Source organism: Saccopteryx bilineata, chromosome 12, assembly GCF_036850765.1.
Source record: "Saccopteryx bilineata isolate mSacBil1 chromosome 12, mSacBil1_pri_phased_curated, whole genome shotgun sequence".
NCBI classification, from domain to species: domain Eukaryota; kingdom Metazoa; phylum Chordata; class Mammalia; order Chiroptera; family Emballonuridae; genus Saccopteryx; species Saccopteryx bilineata.
This window is the reverse complement of record NC_089501.1, coordinates 21,116,513-21,136,633: the sequence shown is the minus strand read 5'-3', so window position 1 is coordinate 21,136,633 and position 20,121 is coordinate 21,116,513. Positions and strand designations below refer to the sequence as shown.

The following is a 20,121-nucleotide window of genomic DNA, read 5'->3' as shown; positions in this document are numbered from 1 at the left end:
AAGGGGTGGAGAAGCAGATGTGTGCTTCTCCTGTGTGCCCCGGCCGGGAATCGAACCCGGGACTCCTGCACGCCAGGCTGACGCTCTACCACTGAGCCAACCGGCCAGGGCCTATTTAGTCCATATTGATCTACAGATTCAAGGCCATTTCAAAAAAAAATCTCCTGTTGCTTTCTTTTTCTTTTCTTTCTGAGGAGAAGGTGGGTTCAAAATTACAAGCTGATTCGAAAATACATATGAATAATTGTGATACTTTTGACCTAGAAAAAGAGAGTAGTAAGACTTGTTCTACAAGCTATAAAATGAAGCATAATGCTACAGTAATCACAAGAGTATGACACTGACCCAAGGATAGATAAGGTCACATCACAGAACAACAGAACAGAATAGAGAACAGAACCACTTATACAGATACTAGATGTACTGACACAACAGAGCAGTGGAGAGGAGTATTTTTTCAACAAATTATACTGGGCCACTTTCCCTTAGCCACCAAAATATGCTTAAATATCCTTAAAAAAATGCCAAAAGCATACAAAAGCAAAAGCCATTGGTGATTTAGTAATGGAAAACTATTGTTCCCTTTCACAAATCATAACATATCCTCTAAACAACTCTGAAAACTTTTCAGTGACACAAGAAAGCAACATTTTGCAAATACAGGTGATTTGAAGTTTATGAGTCAGCAGATTAGCTAGTGCCTTTGACTCAAGTGTGGGCACATTTAAGGTAAGAGATTCAGGAAATACTATTGCAAACTAGACATGTTGGCCAAGAAGAGTAATATAGTAGCTCCCTAAATTTGTTCCCTGTACACAACAAGGTATTTTTAGTTCTCTCTTGGGTCTTTACCCACTCTTATTGGTAAAGGATCTTCAAATACAAAGACAGCTATCACACCCCTCCAGTCTTTCCTTCCAGAAAAAACATCCACATATCTTTATTCCTCACATCTTGTTTGAAGTCTTTCCTTCTTCCTGGCTTTGTTGGTTTGTTACAAAGAGTGACAGTCAGAAATCAAAGCCATCATGTAGGTGTGGTCTGGCCACTGGGGAAAGAGGATTATCCTCAACCACAGTAAAAACTGAAAGAAAGGAAAACTCAAAAGAAAAAAGGTTCCAGGAATTATAACTTACTAAAATTAACCCAAGAAGAAGTGGGAAACATGAATGGGCCAATGACAATAGAAGACTGTAGGGTATGTCTTCTAGAAAAGCTTCGATTCTCTGGGTTTTCACCTATTGCAATGAAATATTTTCTTGTGTTCTCCTTCTCTCTCTTTCTCCTGTGCTTTCATCGCTTTACTTATCTTGTCTGCTTTTCCTTTTTCTGATCCTCAAATCAGAATCCTAAAAAAAATTGATCTTTTAATTCTTAAGGTAGCTTTAGGGCTTGCTTTTTTCTTTTTCTTTTCCATTAAAAAAAAATTACATTTAGTATTATCCTCTTCTTGCTTTTATTTATTTCATTTTGTTATTCTTTTCCTAGTTTCTTAAGATGCTTTCTTAGTCCCTTTTCTATGGTTTCTCTTTGTAAATACAGTTTTTGCTATGTTCTAAAATTTTGGCATAAAGTGTTTGTACTTCCTCTTTTAGGGTTTCTTAATTTCTATGCAGTTAAAACTTTTTGGTGAGTTCTTCTAATACTTATATTCAACTTTATTGATTATAAATAGAGAAAGTAAACTAAAATCTTAATTTAAAAATTATTAAGGTTTTATTTCTAGCCCATTAAATATATATTTTTTTAATTTAGTGAGAGGAGGGGAGGCAGAGACAGACTCCTACATGTACCCTGACCAGATCCACTGGGCAAGCCCACTAGGGGGCAATGCTCTGCCCATCTGGGGCCTTGCTCCATTGCTCAGCAACCCAGCTTTTCTTAGTGCCTGAGGTGGAGGCCATGGAGCCATCCTCAGTGCTCTGGCCCACCTTGCTCCAATCAAACCATTGCTGCAGGATGGGAAGAGAAAGAAAGAGAGAGAGAAAGAGGGGGAGAGAGAGAGAGAGAAGTGAGAGGGGACAGGGTGGAGAAATAGATGGCTGCTTCTCTTGTGTGCCCTGACTGGGAATTGAACCTGGGACATCCACATGCCCGCCAATGCTCTACCACTGAACCAACTGGCCAGGGCCTTAAATAATCTTTTTAAAATGTTTCTTGGATATTAAAATTTTTTTACTCTAATCAAAAGGTGTACAATTTGATATAGATGTCTGTTAAATCTAAGCTTTGATGTTTTACATCAATCCATCTATTAGCTCAATAATTATTTAGCTCCTTCACCTGACCCTGAAAGAGGAGTATTGAAATTGCGTACTATAATTTTTTCAAAGTGTTTGTACTTCTAGTTTATATATTCTTGGTTTATACATTTAACTGCAATGTTGCTGGTGTAAACAGGCTTATTCCATATCTGTAAATAGTCTTCTCCCTATTTAATATTTTTACCTTTAAATTCTCTATCTCATCAGCAATTAATATTGCTATTTCTTTTATGACTTTGCTCCTTTTAAATCACTTTGTTGTAAATAATTCTATGGATTAGTTTCAATTTAATATCCAAGTATTTATTCAGTGTCTACCATGAGCAAGACATTCGAGTAGCTACTGGGGTGGGGGGATTTAAAGATAAACTGCTACCCTCGAGTAATTTCCAGCCTATCAGTAGAGAGAGTCGTGAGTATAAATCAACACAGCTCCAGCAGAGAAGCACAAAGGAGAACTGGTTTCGACTGTCATGGAAAAGAAGGCATTTTAATTTAACCATGAAGAGTGACATGGATTGTAATAAATAGATTTGGCTATGTCTATTTCTTAATAATATGAAAAATAATATAGAGGACACATCTGATAATTTTAGATAAAAATATAATAAACATTGTACTTTTTTTAATTTTTATTTTATTTATTCATTTTAGAGAGGAGAAAGAGAGGGAGAGAGAGAGAGAGAGACAGAGAGAGAGACAGAGAAGAGAGAGACGGGGGGAGGAGCTGGAAGCATCAACTCCCATATGTGCCTTGACCAGGCAAGCCCAGGGCTTCGAACCGGCGACTCAACGCTTTATCCACTGCGCCACCACAGGTCAGGCAATAAACATTGTACTTCTATAAGTATGTAAAAGTATACATAAAGAAACATAAACTGAGAGGGGAAAAAGTATTAATAAAATTTGATTTTTCAGGTTGTTAAAAATATTTTTTCTTATTTAGCGTTCTAACATTTTTGTTAAGATTTTGATCATACAGTAATTTCTTAAATTTTGCCTAAGTGGTTTTTTTTTTGGAACTATAGTAGATGATAGCTCTGGAATTATTAGCAAAAGCAGTAACGAAAACTTATGATTGGTCTTGAAAATAAGACAGAATACACTGGGAATTCCGGTGTAAGTTTCCACCTATCAAAGCTGAAATATGAACATTTTTAAAGGTTATTTCTGAATACACTTGGTAGTCTCAGTTTACGCCATGTATCACTGTAGTAATGAATTCTGGGCTTTGCCCTAGCCCTCTGCCATGTGCCGTGGAGAAAGCAGTCTTGTAACTCAGTATTTTTCAACCAGTGTGCCATGAAACATGGTCAGGTGTACCATGGGGAAATTAAACATAGGTCCCCAAACTATGGCCCGCATGCTGGATATGGCCCGCAGAGGCTACGCTGCCAGCTGCCTCCATCCGAACATAAACATTCCCCTCACAATCCCTCCAGCTACCAGTGACAGGAAGAGTGGAGGCACAGGGAACGCTCACTGACCAATCACCTTCTAGGATTCATCCCGACCATTAGCGATGAACCAATAGTAGGCCGCCTCTCATCCACACCCAGGAAGGTCTCTGCTCCAGCAGCTGCGCACTTGTCATTGTGTGGCTGCGGGGAGTAGTTGAAGCTGCTACTCCTCCCCATGGTTCTGATTTCTAATCCTGGTCAGGACTGAAGGTAAATGTTGCCACCACTAGATGAAGCCTCAGTCTCAGCTGGTTATGTCTATCCTGATTGTGTATATAGATATTTGACCTTTTTCTTTTTAAAAGAGGCCCCTGCAGAGGGTGATATACAATGCATCACAATGCATCACAATGTTAACTAACTTTAAAGCTAAAGTTTGCTGATCTTCCTTTGGACAGTTTTTGGTTATCTGTTGCCAAGGAGTTCCCCATTCTGGCCAACAAAGCTATTTTGACATTGCTCCCATTTTCAACCACATATCTATGTGGCTGAGCTTCTCAAGCTTGACTGCGATAAAAACTAAAAACAGAGAGAGACTGAGAACTGTTGAGGAAGAGCTTCGTGTGTGTCTTTCTACCATTCCTGCCGGGATATCCCTTTTGTGTTCATCGAAACAGGCCCAGGTTTCACACTAAGTGAGTATAAATACATTTAGAAACTATATTATTAACTATATGTATAATATGTACTGTGTTAGAGTGTCATTTTGTGTCATTTTGGTAGGTGGTGTGCCCCAGGATTTTGTAAATGTAAAAAATGTGCCGTGGCTCAAAAAAGGTTGAAGATCACTGCTGTACCTAACTCAGCTAATCGCTGTGGAACTCCCTTCCTATGCAAAGCTGTCGTCATCTCAGCAATATTCCTGTTATGGAGCTGATGTCAAGAGTTTTTTTTTTAATCCAAAACCTTTCTTCTGGAAAATTGTTTAACAAACAGAATAACAAAATTGTTCTTTACTATTCTACGTGTCAACTTGAAAGTAATCCAAGTTCAATACTTTTAAAAAACAGATGTTCTATATTTTTACTTACAACCATTTAAATGTTTTTTTTTTTTCTCCTACAGGTTTTGGTCTTTCAGAATTGGCAAGTATCACTGCTTTCCCAAATGTCAACCAAGTTAACATAGTTCTCTAACATAAAAAGAGAAATTTCAAGTCTTTCATGCCAAAACAAAGTATCTTTGAGTACCATCCACTCAGTTCTAGGAACAGTCTGTTCATTACCTGGAGTTTGTAGATTCCATAAAAAAAATTTCCCTCTTTCCTGGCTTCTATTCATTATTTTCCAGGGACCACATTTTCCTTTCTAGCTATCTCCCTGGAACAAAGTTAAAGTGCATTAAAATATAAAAAGAGAAAAAAATTAAACTTTCTTTTCTTCTGATGTTTGAATTTTATACTTTCAAAGTAGAAAGAAATCTTATTCTAGGAGTATATCAATGTCTTTTAGAAATATGAATGGAATGGAGAAATATCTCAAAAAAGTCTTGCATGATCAATGAATAGAGTGTAAGCTTTCACTGAAAAGTTCTGTGACTAGATTGAAAAAAGGACTGGAAAACTCAGTATTAAATATCTTGATTTACTACAAAGACATTTAAGAAAATCCAATTTTGCTTCAATTGAGATTTTAAAGTTGATTGAGTACAAGAATGAAAACCTCTCAACTTTTCCACTGGTCAACAAGGTAAATCTTTCTCATTAAAATTGAAATAGTTTAAATGTAAGGTTTTTGATTGAAATAATTCACTTAAGGAAACAAGATGTGTAAAATATACACAAAGACAGTAAGAGAGAGACCACATTAGAAGACTGGGAGCTATAAAGAAAGAACACATTACAATATTTTAATACAGTAAATGATTATAAGTAAAATTTTTTAAAAAGTTGTTTTTTTATATGCCAAACATAGGTGCACATGTAAAGGGAAAGTAATAAGACTATTATGTTATATATAGTACTTATATACTATATAAATACTTTATATTTATAAATACCACTTTGCATTAATATTATTTCCAGTTTTATTATATGCTTTCATCTCTTTTTTATATTGAATTATAATAAATTTTGCCATGATATATATTCTAGAAACTAAATCCTTTTGGAACTACTCGAGTGCTTATGTATCAGAGAATTCTAACCTGAGGTCCTAAAATTACCTTTTGTGTGTTGCTTACCTGTGTTGTTGGGGGCAGAGACCCTTATATTTCATCATATACCTAAATCAGTGTCAGACCAAAAACGGATTAAGATAAATAAGGAAACTATAAATTATATTAACAATGGTACAATTCATTTAATGAGTACTATATCTCAGGTACTGTTACTCTTTGCATATGAAAATGCTAGCTGTATTATTAGTACATCACTGTTCTTTTGTGTTTGCTTTCATTCTTTTTATCCAGACAGGGAGATAGATAGGGGCAGTTACATTATTCACATACCCACTTGGTTTCCAAGGAATCAGTGTCACCCAGGTAAGCAGCACAATTCCTGGAGAGTTTACAGACTGAATATGGAAACTTGCCTTCTAAAAGGACTGACTTAATAAATATCTAACTTTGATTCTCTCTTTTTTTCCTGGATAAGATTTTTAATATGTGTTTTAGTTTTATCCTCTCAATACGGGGATGCGCAATGGCATTCTCTGTACCACAGAAAAATGGAGAACTCATGTCATGCTTGTGCTCTGCCGTCTTTTTTTAAGGTCCATGGTTGAAGAACACTGCTCTATAGGAAAGGCTTAAATTGTACACCTTCTAGAAACTTCTGGTATTGTCCAATAAATTGAATGATGATGAGAGCAGCAGCTAGTATTATTGAATGTTTAGTATCCAGGCACTGTTCTAAACACTTTCTATCAATCCCCTCATTTTTTTCCTGGTAAAGATCTCACCAGGATCCCAAAGCACAGAAGAGTAAGTAATTTGCCCACGGTCAGACACAAAGTGCTGAAGCTTTCAGGCAAACTCAGTCAATGCCAGAGCCTGAGCACGTCTCACTATGTGCCTACAGGTGCCTACTCACACTTGGCAAAACTAGCCACTTGGAATAATAATGCCATGTTGCTCCAGGTCACTGGGAATTCTTAAATGCTCCATCAAATGCAGTAAATGCCTTTCTAAACATGGTACTTTGATAACCACAGGCAGTCTAACCTTCATCTGTCTCCTCCAGGCACAGTCCTGTAGAAAAGCAGATGGTTTCCAAGCTCATCTGTGATGTCATTGTTTAGCAGCAGCTCTTCTCTGGGTCCCTCTATGTCACCCCTTCTTTACCTGTGAACCATTTCTAGTTTTCAACTGCTTCCTCAAGGCCTCACCTCCAACCTTCCCTTTCAGCTGACTGATACATATGTAATCAACAACCAAGTCTCCCACTTGACAGGACAAAATCCAGCATGATCAGGTGATGAGAACCCCTTCACTTTCTGTTCCTCTTAGTAGAAAGCAGGGCTTCCTAAACTTCCCACGACGACTATTTCCACCCATCCCGTCAGGGGTCTTAACTCTCTCTGGTAACTCCCAACAGTTAAGCATAGAAACACGCTCAAGTTTCTCCCACATTAAAAGTAAATGAAATAAAAACTCATTAGAACTGCATGTTCCTTATTAACCTTTGTACCTTATTCTCCTTTCATTTTCAGCCAAGTAAACTGAAAGATTATTTAGTGTTCTTGCGTCTATGTCCATATTTTCAAAACCACTGCTATCTGTCGCACCCCTCTACTTTAACTCAGTCTACAGAATTAGCAACAGCCTCAGTTGTCATCATCCCTGTGAATCCTTATCTCACTTGCCTCCTCTGTGGCACTGACACTGTTGACCTCTGCTTCTTTCTTGACCCTTAAGATACCACATTCTCTTGGAAACTTCCTTCTGTCCCTTTTGTGGATTCTTCCAATGTGTATCCCTTAAAGTTTCCTGTGTGTTCCTTAAAGTTTCCTGGGTCTCTAAGGTTTAATTTGCAACAAATTATTTTCACTGAGATATTTTTCTGTGTGTTATTCCTCCACCGCCAGTGTTTCAACTGTACACATACACTGAAGGCTTTCCCATCTGAACCTGCAGCCCAGATCTCTCTACTGAGCTTCTGATATCTACAAACACTCCATACTCCATGTCTCCAGTCAAATTCTTCAAACTCAGACTAAAACCCAACTCAGTGCCTCCCCATCTCTCCCTGACAGCCCACTTTCTTTCATGTTCCTTATCACAGGGAATGGCATGGAAGCCAGAAAACAAAGTGTTAACTCCTCCTGACTTTTATTTTGCCTCATTTCTCCTTCAATTAATCAGTCAATAAAATTCTACTTTATTCACTCTTCAGAGAACCATTTACATCTTGTGATCTCTGCTGCCTCTAAATCAGTCCAGGCTCTGGATGACTCCTTCCAAAACACAAACCTGATCATGATACTTGAGTGATTTAAATATTTCAATAATACCCTTGTGTCCAGGATTAAGTGAAAACTCCCCAGTATGTGAAATAAAGACCCTGTTCATGATTTGACTACTTTTCTGGACTCTCTGCTGCCATTCCTTCATTGCAGGCTACGCCCTGAGTCATACACTGGTGTGCCCCTAGAATAAGTTGTTCCTTAGACCTGGGACAGTTTCACACCTACTTGTTTGTTTGGGTTTTTCTTTGGTTGTTTGTTTTTTGCCCAAACCCTAAAGTCTTACCTCAGGTGGCAAATCATTTTGAAAGACTTTCTCAATCTCTCAAAACTGCATTAGGGGACCTTGTATCACCTGTAGCAGCCTATGCCTGTCATTGTATCTATCTCACTCCAGAGGGATTGCTTATTTTCCCCACTATCCCCTAAACTCTTTGAGGGCAGGAACTGTGCCTTGCTTACTCTTGCATCTCAAATTCCTCCCTCAAAATCTGGTACAGAGTGGGTTCTTATAAATATTGGCTGAAATTCAAGAGGAGGTTGATGTAGCTGGTGTTGGCTTTCTAGGTAATGATCAGGTAACGGGTCTCCAGCTACAGAGGACTATGGTCAATGAGGAGGCAGAGACACCGGTGACCAAGGAAAGCATGGGACCTCTAACCCAAGTACAGCATCAGTTATAGGGAACTAAAAGTGATTTCATTTGTTTTGCCTTGTACATAACATTACCTTGTTGGTAGAATAATTAATAGCCTGTTCTGGACTATATTAAGGGATTCTAGGAGTAATGAAGGGAGTGAGAGCCAAATTGGCTTTGATTAGTAGCTTTAAGAAGATACAAATGAGCAGTTTTAACTCTGAGGGCAGAGACCTCATATGGCTGGAAGGCCAGTCTCCCTTCCGGGGAAGACATATCCATGGCTGGACACAGACTCAGCTGTTGCACCCAACCTGATAACTGAAAGAACAAAGGCTGGGAGATAGGGGAAGAAACGCTTCTGGCCCTCTCTGTGGGTCAGCCCATTCTTATAGTCCAATGCCTTCACGTGTTCCTAGGCTGCTCTGATTAAAGGCCATTCATTTTAATTTTTTTTTTTGTATTTTTCTGAAGCTAGAAACGGGGAGAGACAGACAGACTCCCGCATGCGCCCAACCGGGATCCACCCAGCATGCCCACCAGGGGGTGACGCTCTGCCCACCAGGGGGCGATGCTCTGCCCCTCCAGGGCGTCGCTCTGTTGCGACCAGAGCCACTCTAGCGTCTGGGGCAGAGGCCAAGGAGCCATCCCCAGCGCCCAGGTCATCTTTGCTCCAATGGAGCCTCGGCTGCGGGAGGGGAAGAGAGAGACAGAGAGGAAGGAGAGGGGGAGGGGTGGAGAAGCAGATGGGCGCTTCTCCTGTGTGCCCTGGCCGGGAATCGAACCTGGGACTTCTGCACGCCAGGCCGACGCTCTACCACTGAGCCAACTGGCCACGGCCATCATTTTAATTTTTAATACACCAATTGCCTAAACTGTTATGGTCAACCAAAATCACACCAGATCCCTCCTATATATAATGGAACTATATAAGCTTTATGTAACTTTTGAATAATCTCATCATTTTTGAGGGAGAATAGAAACATATTTTTCTTCCTTAAACCAAAGAGATCTTGTTTGAGCTTCACTTTCTAGAACTAGTAGAAAAACAGATATGACTCACACTGGGGGCCTGGGGTGTGGGAAAGTGCTGGGTGAAAGTCTGGGTTGTCTCTTGTGTTTGTGCACCTGAAAAGTGCTTTGTAAAGGCAATTTAGCAAACTGAAAAGGAAGAAAAATTAGGCTTTGTCTTATTACCCAAATATGACCAATATCAACATTGTCATATATTTCTTTCTAGAATATACCATAGTTATTCCACATGCTCTCCAAATTCAATTTGGAATCTTGCCTTTCCATAACATAACGTGAGCATTTTCCATGTTATTACCATCTGTATGATCATTTCCGAATATGGTATAATATTTCAGAAAGTAGATGAGCCACATTAACCTGTGGAAGCTGTTTCCAATTTTGCACTATTATAAATAAAGCGATTACGAATAACTACATGCATAAAGCTTTTTCTGTATTTCAGATTACTTTTTTGGGATGGATTCCAGGAATTGAAGTGATTGGGACAAAGTATGTGATTATTATAGGACTCTTGACACATATTGTCCAACTGCTTTTCAAAAGCCATATTATTTGCAGTCCATGATAGTAACCATTTACCATGCCTTGCTCTGTATGAGTGCCATCATTAAAAACAAAACAAAAAAGAAGCATACAAACTAAAACAACATAGAAACCTACACAATTTTTGCTTTTAATGTGATAAGCATAATTGGTGATATTATTTTGATGTCTGGTTTTATTCATTTACTGTACTAACTGTAACCTTTAACATATATCAGCATACTTATTTGTTGCTTCCTCCTGTTCTGTGAGTCTTCCAGCCGTGTGTTGACCTGTAATAGCATGATGCTCTGTTATACTGTGCAGTATTCACGGAGATGATACAAAATTCCATGTGAAGTCAGAATACATTCCAGCAAGATGAGCCAAAGCAACAAGCCTGTATCCAACATCCAACCTGAACAGATGTTTGCTTGGCAGGCTAGCTGCAATAATTAACATTAGAAAGCAGGGCAATTAAAAAAATACAAGCGGACCGCACATCCATGAATCATGGCTCTGTAAATGTCCCTAACCATCTGGATAACTGGGATCCGAACCTCCATTTTTAGAAAGACCTACATGACAGCACAAAAAAGAGGGGGGATCTGAATGCTTCTGGGCTGACTCTTGAATCACTTCTCATTCTCCACCTTTTAATAGACATTGATGTCATTGTCTCAAGCGTCCTTTCCTCTGTTATATACTTCTGATAGGCACACACCGCATTTTATTTACCTTGGTATCTTAGAAAATCACCAGGCCCCTGTCTTGCATACAGTAAGCACTTCATATTTATTTGTTGAAATAAATTGAAATAAAATAATCAAAGCCTTGGCAGATGTCTGACCTCAAGCCAGAGGGTGTCTCTTAATTGCGCTGGTAGTTGTTTATCATTACGATAAACAATTCTGTCTAATGTCCTGCTGATGGCGGAAAGTCTGGCACAGGAAAAAGAACAGCCACGCTGCAAAGAGCAGCAAAGGAGAGCACAGCACTTGGCTTCTGAGACAGGGGCAGTGCCCGCCCAGCACGTCTGGGCCATGCCTGGCTTTACTGTGTAGTATTTCATAAAGCTGGCTGAGGTAGGAGGCAAACTGTGACTTCAATCTGATACGCAAAGTTGGCAACATATTATCATTTTAGTGTATTTCATGTTAGTCTCTATTACAGTTGTGTAGACTTTTCCCCAATAAACAGATGGCCACAGACAATTCTCAAAGGGAAAGAGGGGGGGGGTTCACCAGAATTAGCAACTTAGAGATTTTCATTTTAATGTCTCAGTATTATTTGATTGCATATTTTCAAAGCATTTAACAAAGATCTATCCCACAGTCTAGGAAACATGATGATTGCCTTCAATTCTACACCATTTCTTTCACAAAATCAAGATCTTCTCTAAGTCTCTGTACTGTCAAAGAATTTGCTAACGTACTGTATTTCCCCATGTATAAGATGCACCATTTTTCAAAAAATTTGGGGTCTAAAAACGGGGTGCGTCTTATATAGTGGTTGTAGATTTTTTTACTTGCATTTCCCACTTTTCCGTGCTTGTTTTTGCGCTCATTGTTGTAGACAATTTGACACCAGCAGGAAGAGTGAAGAAACCAACTACAGGAGAAGTTTGTACCTGGGTGAAAAAACCCTGGGATAATATCAAGATTGAGATTGTGGTCAAGTCATTTAAGAAGTGTGGCATTTCAAATGCCATAGACGGAACTCAGTAAAAGGCAAAATATGAAGACAGTGATTCATCATCAGACACAGATGAGGACAAGCTAATGGATGGGAGTTTTGACAGTGATAAGGAGTTGTATAAACTTTATGATGAATAAAACTTGAGTTCAATAACTTTATGTAATACATTTTATTTCAAATTTCGGGTCCCAAAATTAAGGTGCATCTTATATATGGGGAAATGTACTTTTAAAAAAAAAATAAAAGAATGCATGACATAATCTGTCCCTTCCATTTCTTTCTAGTTTCTAAGTTTGAAACAATCTCTCTGTCTCTGTCTCTCTCTCCTAGAGCTAAACTTCCAAAGAACCAGATTTCTTTTGTGGGGAATAATATTTTGAAAACAAGATCCAAGCTTCTTCTACTGGGGTATCACTGTCTAGGCCCTTTGTTAACCAGAATTATTAAAGACTTATATGCATATATGTATATAACTTTATATTTATATGTAAATTTAATATATATTTAAAAATAAAACATATTTAAAATATATTTTTCCTTTATTTTAAATCTGATCATTTCAAACTGATGTTTCCAATTCTAACCCAATGCTACAGGGTTCTTTCTCATTTTCTCTCATTCCATATTTATCTCTCTTTTCTCCATGGTGAAAAAACTAATATCAACACATTTATTTATTTGCTTTATTTTTCAATACATATGTAAGTTTCCTAATTGCTACACCAATAAACTAGCAACAACAAGCCACTACGTAAAATCAAGACTTATTTGAAATTCTCTTGGTTCTCAGAAAAAGCACAAAGTACTGTGTTTAAAGTAGTCTGAGGTTAATTTTTTTTGCATCTTTATGCAATCAGTTTGATCATTTAGTTCCCATAATTCTGTTTATATTCTAGATTCAGGATTATTTTCTTTGTAATATATTTCATTAAATTTTATTTTTGATGTGTAAAATCTTTTTTATTTTTATTTTATTTATTTATTCATTTTTTAGAGAGGAGAGGGAGAGACAGAGAGAGAGAGAGAAGAGAGACAGAGAGAGAGATGGGGGGGAGGAGCTGGAAGCATCAACTCCCATATGTGCCTTGACCAGGCAAGCCCAGGGTTTCGAACCGGCGACCTCAGCATTTCCAGGTCGACGCTTTATCCACTGCGACACCACAGGTCAGGCTGATGTGTAAAATCTTAACATGGTTTAAAGTAAAAACTATATCTATTATGTAGATAGACATATCTACATAATACATGTATATATGTACATAATATATGTATATATGTACATAAGATACACATATTATGTATATATATATATATATACTGCTCACAAAAATTAGGGGATTGTTTATCAAAGACTATGAAGTGATAAAACATATACCAAGTGTGTCATATACACACACACACACACTCAGAGTATTTTTCTTCCTACTCTACATTCTACCCCACTCTCACCCATCTTTATAGGTAACCATTCCACTGTTTCTAGTATATCCTTCTTGTGTTTCTTTTTGCAAAAATAAGTACATATATTCATAGACCATAATCTTTTTCACATTTTTCCCCAAAGTATTTTAAATCTAGTTGAAGAGATAAAGCATTCCCACATAAAAGGTAACTAAAGAATGCATGGCAAACTATTGGTGACAAAAGTAGTCCAGAAAATACATGTACCTAGTACTCAACGCTCCAGTGGTCTTCTTCAGTAAATTTGCCTGAGGTATTAGAAACAGATTCTAACAGTCAGTTTAAACATGCATAGAACCCAAAATGCCATAAAGAGTCAAATAGCTGCATTACCAAATATATAACACAGTAAAAATAAAATTTTCAAAATTATCTCAAGTAAGTTGTAGCCATTATTTGCACTTGTTCTGGAACATGAAATGAGCACTAACAATGTGCTATGCACTTGACAAGAAGGAAGGTTTTACTGTATGTAAGACACTGAAAATCATGAAAATCCACCTTAGAACTCTCAAAATGCTTAGCAATAGAAGTAGATATAAGCTGAAAACTCATTTAAAAATATAGTATACAATCTAATACTTTAAAATAGAAGACCTAAAACAAAACAAAATGCCCTAATAAGTAATTCGACCTGTCCTCAGAAGTAAAATCTTTATTAGTGATATGACCTTTAGCTAGAAATTAATGAAATATCCAGACATGATCATATCTGGATTTACAAGTAATTAAGTAAAGCCAAATCAGATGCAATCTGATTTCCTATAGCCTATCCAAAAGTTAATGGATTAAAGAATAAAATATTTTTGTAGTAAAATATTAAAATAGTATTATCATTATTTTAAGACTTTAGAACAGGGGTCAGGAAACTTTTTGACTGAGAGAGCCATAAACGCCACATATTTTAAAATGTAATTCCGTGAGAGCCATACAACGACCTGTGTATGTTACACATTGTCCAATAAAAATTTAGTGTTGTCACGGAGGACAGCTGTGATTGGCTCCAGCCACGCACAACCATGAACATGTGCGGTAGGAAATGAATGGATTGTCATACATGAGAATGTTTTATATTTTTAAGGTTGTTATTTTTTTATTAAAGATTTGTCTGTGAGCCAGATGCAGCCATCAAAAGAGCCACATCTGGCTTGCAAGCCATAGGTTCCCGACCCCTGCTTTAGAACATTGGTAACATATACCAAGTGTGTCATTTTGTTCTCTTCATAACATTCAAGAGGGAATTTTTATTACTGTAATTACCATCATTATCCCCATTTTGCAAATGATGAAACTAAGGCTGTTCAAAAGTTAAGTACATTTCCTAGGGTCACAGAACAATGAAATATTATCAATGTAGCCTAAAAGTCACGTGGCTATGTGACTGTACACTCTATTTTTGTCAATATTATATATGTGTGTTATTTTTAAAAGTCAAATGATTCTGACAATATTGATAATAAAAACAGAGCCTTGGTGGTTGGCTCAGCAGCAGAGCGTTGGACCAGGATGTGGAAGTCCGGGGTTTGATTCCCAGCCAGGGCACACAGGAGAAGCGCCTATCTGCTTTTCCACCCTTCCCCTTCTCCTTCCTCTCTATCACTCTCTTCCCCTCCCGCAGCGAAGGCTCCATTGGAATAAAGTTGGCCCCAGCACTGAGGATGGCTGCACATCTTCTGCCTCGGGTGCTAGAATGGCTCAGGTTGCAGAGGAACAACACCCTAGATGGGCAGAGCATCGCCCCCTGGTGGGCATAACGGGTGGATCCTGGTTGGGCACATGCAGGAGTCTGTCTGTATGCCCCCCACTCCCCTTCCCCTGCTTCTCACTTCTGAAAAATACAAAAATAAATAAATTAATTAATAATAAAAACAGAGACCCAACTCTAATCTTTATTCTGAGAGGGAAAGAATTCTCAACTCTTATCTATTTCTTTTGCTATTAACTCTATGTTTCTAGAGAATATTCTTATAAGATTAAAATTTAGAACCCTCATACCTTTCTCATCATTTTACTTATTTCCTTCCACCCAATAGAGTTGTGCCACCAGTTTTTGTTAATTAGTAATCCATATTTAGCCTGACCAGGTGGTGGCGCAGTAGATAGAGCCTCAGCCTCGGAGGCTAAGGACCCAGGTTTGAAACCCTGAGGTCGCTGGCTTGAGTGTGCGCTTATCAGCTTGAGTGCGAGGTCGCTGGCTTGAGTGTGGGATCATAGACATGACTCCACGGTCGCTGGCTTGAAGCCCAAGGTCGCTGACTTGCACAATAGGTCACTCACTCTGCTGTAGCCCCCCCCCCCCCCCCAGTCAAGGCACAATTGAGAAAGCAATCAATGAATAACTAAGGTGCTGCAACAAAGAATTGATGCTTCTCATCTCTCTCCCTTCCTGTCTGTCCCTGTCTCTGCCCCGCCTTGCTAAAAAAATAAATACATAATCCATATTTAGAATATAGTGACTACATAAGTAATATATATTATTTACTACTGAGACTTATAGTTTAATAACATTTTATTTTTATATAACTATTGCATCCCTAGGACTTAACAATTTCTTGGTTTTTCTATTTTCTAGGTTTCTATACCATTACTAATATTTTATAAAATTCTCCAACTGAATTCTAAGCTTTCCCTGAAGATTATTTTTCACACAATGAAAACAAGTTCATCCATTCCAATTTTTTCATAGAGCACCCTTGCTGGAGCTCTGTCCTGCTCTGAAATGGACTGGTGCTGGGCCTGCTCCTTCTCTCCTGTGTTTTTGTCCCCAGCTTCCTGGATTGCACGTTACCTGTCTTGCTTCACCTCCCCCATGTTGGTAGAGAATGTCCCCATGGGGGCATCACGTAATCCATATTTCAGAGGAGACTGAGGCAGTAAGAAGCTGAAAGATCTGTGAGCTAGCTTCACTGGCGGATTGCATTGTTGTAACCATGTGGCAAGCTGGCCACTTTGCTGCGAAATCACCCGGTTACTAACCTTAGGTATTTCTCCTCGGGTGACACACTCTGTAGAGAAGAATGTTATCCTTTGTACCTGGAAGTGTATGTCCTGTGCCCAGGGCTGGAGAATGTGACCAAAGAGGGTCTAGAAGATTCACTGCCCTCTATGTGGACTTGCCCTCAGATTGCTCCTTTGCAGTGCCCTCCTTCCTAACGCTGGGCCTGTGGCAGCCCTCCCCAGCCTCCAGTTCCTCCAGGGGAGAGGGACTCACCCACTGTGCAAGCTCCAGAGAGGTGAGGGGGCAAGTCGCTCTTCCTTATTCAGATTTTCAACTAATTCTACAAGTTTCAGCTCCACAACTAATCATCTTCTAAGCATTCTGGTGTCTCCTATTTCAAAGACTCTAAAATTCACTAGTGTAGACTACAATTTCTTGTTGCTATCCCCCCCTTTTAAAACAGTTTCCATTGATTTGAGAGAGAAAGAGAAAAAGAGATGAAGGAAGAGAGAGAGAGAGAGAAGCATCAACTCGTTGTTTCACTTAGTTGTTCCATTTCAATTGTGCATGTGTTGATTCCTTCTCTTATGTGCCCTGACTAGGGTTCAAGCCCATCACTTCTGGCATACCAGGTTGATGCTCTATCCACTGAACCACTCAGTGAGGGCGGTGTTCCTTTTTTTTAATCACCGAAGTTTCAAATGGCTCTGGTAAGTCTGTCATGCCTCCATCCATTCTCTTCTAATAAAAAGAAGTCTGGATTTCTGGTCCACTGTTGTCTGTCCCCTTGTTCTCATTGTCCTTGTGAGTTGAAATCCAAGTTTTTGTGAGTGTTAATGTGCTTGGAAAGCTTTAACTAAAACAAACAAGATGTTATGTTTTCAATGAAGATTCTTGTACTCAAGGAGATTTGTCCTTGAAGTAATACAGTGACTTCATTCTGTTGTATCAAAATGAAGTATGAATTAAGCCAACTTCTGAAAAAAAAATTGTAAATAATTTTATATATTTTTAATCTATACCAGTGCCTTCTGGATTTCCAGTAAGTCACTTAGCCTTATGAAAATAAAATTGTAACTTTCCTCAAATGTAACATCGGAACTAAGAAATTATTAAAAATACAAAATACAGACATGAAGCAATAGTATTTATTGGTTCTGTGCTTCATTAATCGATGTTAATGCCAAAGAAAGAGGCCCATTTGCCATGCCTCTATAATGGATAAACTTACAAGTTACTTTATCACACACTTTTGAATAGTTGGCATTAAAAATGCTAGTGGTTATACTTACAAAAACTCTAATTCCATTGATGGTGCACCATTAGAAAGCTGTGTGTAACCAAAAATAGTTAAAACGCATTACAAAATGATTAAGAATAATAATGTGGTAACTTTTGTTAAGAGTAAATGCTTCTCTATATCATTGGCTTTGTAATTCTATATGCTTTATTTTAATCTTTTACCACTGAATGTGTTAATCCATTTGTAATGCTATGCTTATGCCAACCTAACTACCGAACACAATTTGAACAGAAAAATTAAAGCGATTGGTGCCCACATTGTAAAAATATACACTCAGTTAAAACTTAATAACTTCCCAAATAACTTAAATACACATAATTAAGGAAAAATTTTAATCCCTATTTTAATCACAGGATTATATGTACTTGATTTGAGAGGTCTATAAAACATATGATCCTAAGACCAAGTAGGGAGAAATGTGTACAGTTCCCCCAATAACACTACCTAACCAGAAACCTTTTATTCTCTGATAGACTATTTTTTCTAGTTTAAGCATTCATGTACTTATTTTTTATACCTAATTTATAATTTCACAGAATCCTAAAGCAGATTATAATAAGACAAACAAGTGCAATAAAGCTAAAAAATAGAGGCCAACAAACACCTACCTGTCAGTTCATCAAAGAACTAGTGTTGATTAAAAACCTTGCTCAGGACAGCCCTAATTAATCCCCAGATTTAACTCTGTGTTTCCCAGTGCAAAGAAGAATGGGAAAAACCAGGGGTAAATAGCTGTTATTATCCAATTTTTTATAAAGCATTCTAACTCACTGGGAGAAAAAGTTTTTCTTACCTGAAATTCTAAGGAAATTTGTATGACACTTCCCGTAAAATACACTGACTACCATGAGAGGCAGTGTCATCAAAAGCCTTTTCCAAAAGATATTTTTATATGGCCATGTCTTCTTTTCTTTTTAGTTGTATTCACAGCTAAGATTTATGACAGCAAAAGGGAAAATAAGCAAAGAGAAAAAGCACATGGGAGAAGTCCATAGAAAACCAGGTGTAAGTTTCCAAGAGTGTTTTCCCAGTGGCCTTGTGCAAAACGCAGCGATGAACAAGGTATGTGAATGTTCTGGTTCGTTAGAGATCTGAGTGCCACGGTTTTTACTGAGGACAGCCCAGGTAAGCTTCCTCGGTCTGGCATGTACCACAATTCCAGACTCCTGAAAGAAAAGCAAGTTTTCAGGATGAACTATATTGTGTGCACAAACAGTTTAGGGACAGTGGCCCATTTTTAGGGAAAGTTTCAGGTCAATGTAAGAAAATGCTGATCACTCAAGTTCCCACGTGTCAGCCAAGGCACCAACTTGCAAGAAGGACTTTCTAAGACTGTTAGGCTCATGCCTGCTAAGCTAAACATTTTTTCTGAACAGATTCCATTAAACTAATGCACCAACGACCCACTGAGTTGATTTCACAACTCATTAATGAGTCATGACTCAGCCTGAAATCACAGCTTTAAAGTATCCCATCTTGAACTGAGAAAAAAAAAAAATTCTTCTGTTGACACCATATTCCCCTAAATGGTATTTATTTTTCTCTTTCACTGCACACTTTGTCAGTGTTCTCTATTTCATCTTACTTTCTCTCTTTGAACTCAGTATTTAATTTTTTTGAGAAGCTCTTACAATAATGATAAATATCCCTGCCATCTAGCAATAATAATGCTAAACTTGTATTTGCTTAGACTTTCATTTATGTATGTACATTTGTATATATTTTAAGAAACAAAATAGTACAAATGCTAAAGTCTCTTCTGATCTTCCCCAATGCTCTCATTTTCTCATTTCTTCCCCAGCGGCAGCCACTATCCTTAGAAGGCAGGTTTTCAAGCCCTCTTCATGCTTGCATGTATAAGTGTACCCATTTCTATATATTGTTCTGTGTTGTGCCTTTTTTCACTAAACATCTTTTGAGACCTACTTAGGTTGGCAGATAAAGATTTAGTTTTTTCACTTGAATGCTATTTAGTATCCCACATATAAATATGCCATATTTTATTAATCCAATCTGTTTTTGGTGGACTTTGAGGTCATTTCCAAATGTTAGCTCTTAGAAATAGTTTAGCCATGAATATCCCTGAAACATTACAGAATGAGTATCTCAGGAAGTAAAATTCTTGCATCTTTGGGAAAGTCTGTCTCTTTTTTTACATTACTTTTTTTCTTTCTCATTTTAATTGACTTAATTGGGGTGACACTGGTTAACATAATTATACAAGTTTCAGGTGCTCAATTCTACAACACACCTCTGTATACTGTATTGTGTGCTCACCCCCAAACCAAGTCTTTGTCTACCAGAGTTTATCTCCTACATTACTATCTTCTTTAAGATGATGGGAAAATATGGAAAAATACAGACAATATAAATATTGATTTATATTGTAGTATCCACATT

At 37.8% G+C, this 20,121-nt stretch overlaps 1 protein-coding gene across 1 annotated transcript in view; it reads right to left on the bottom strand.

The window, feature by feature from the left end:
- Positions 1-20,121, bottom strand: part of RNF217 (ring finger protein 217) — a 138,248-nt gene that overhangs the window by 68,882 nt on the left and 49,245 nt on the right. The gene's annotated exons all lie outside the window — the stretch shown is intronic.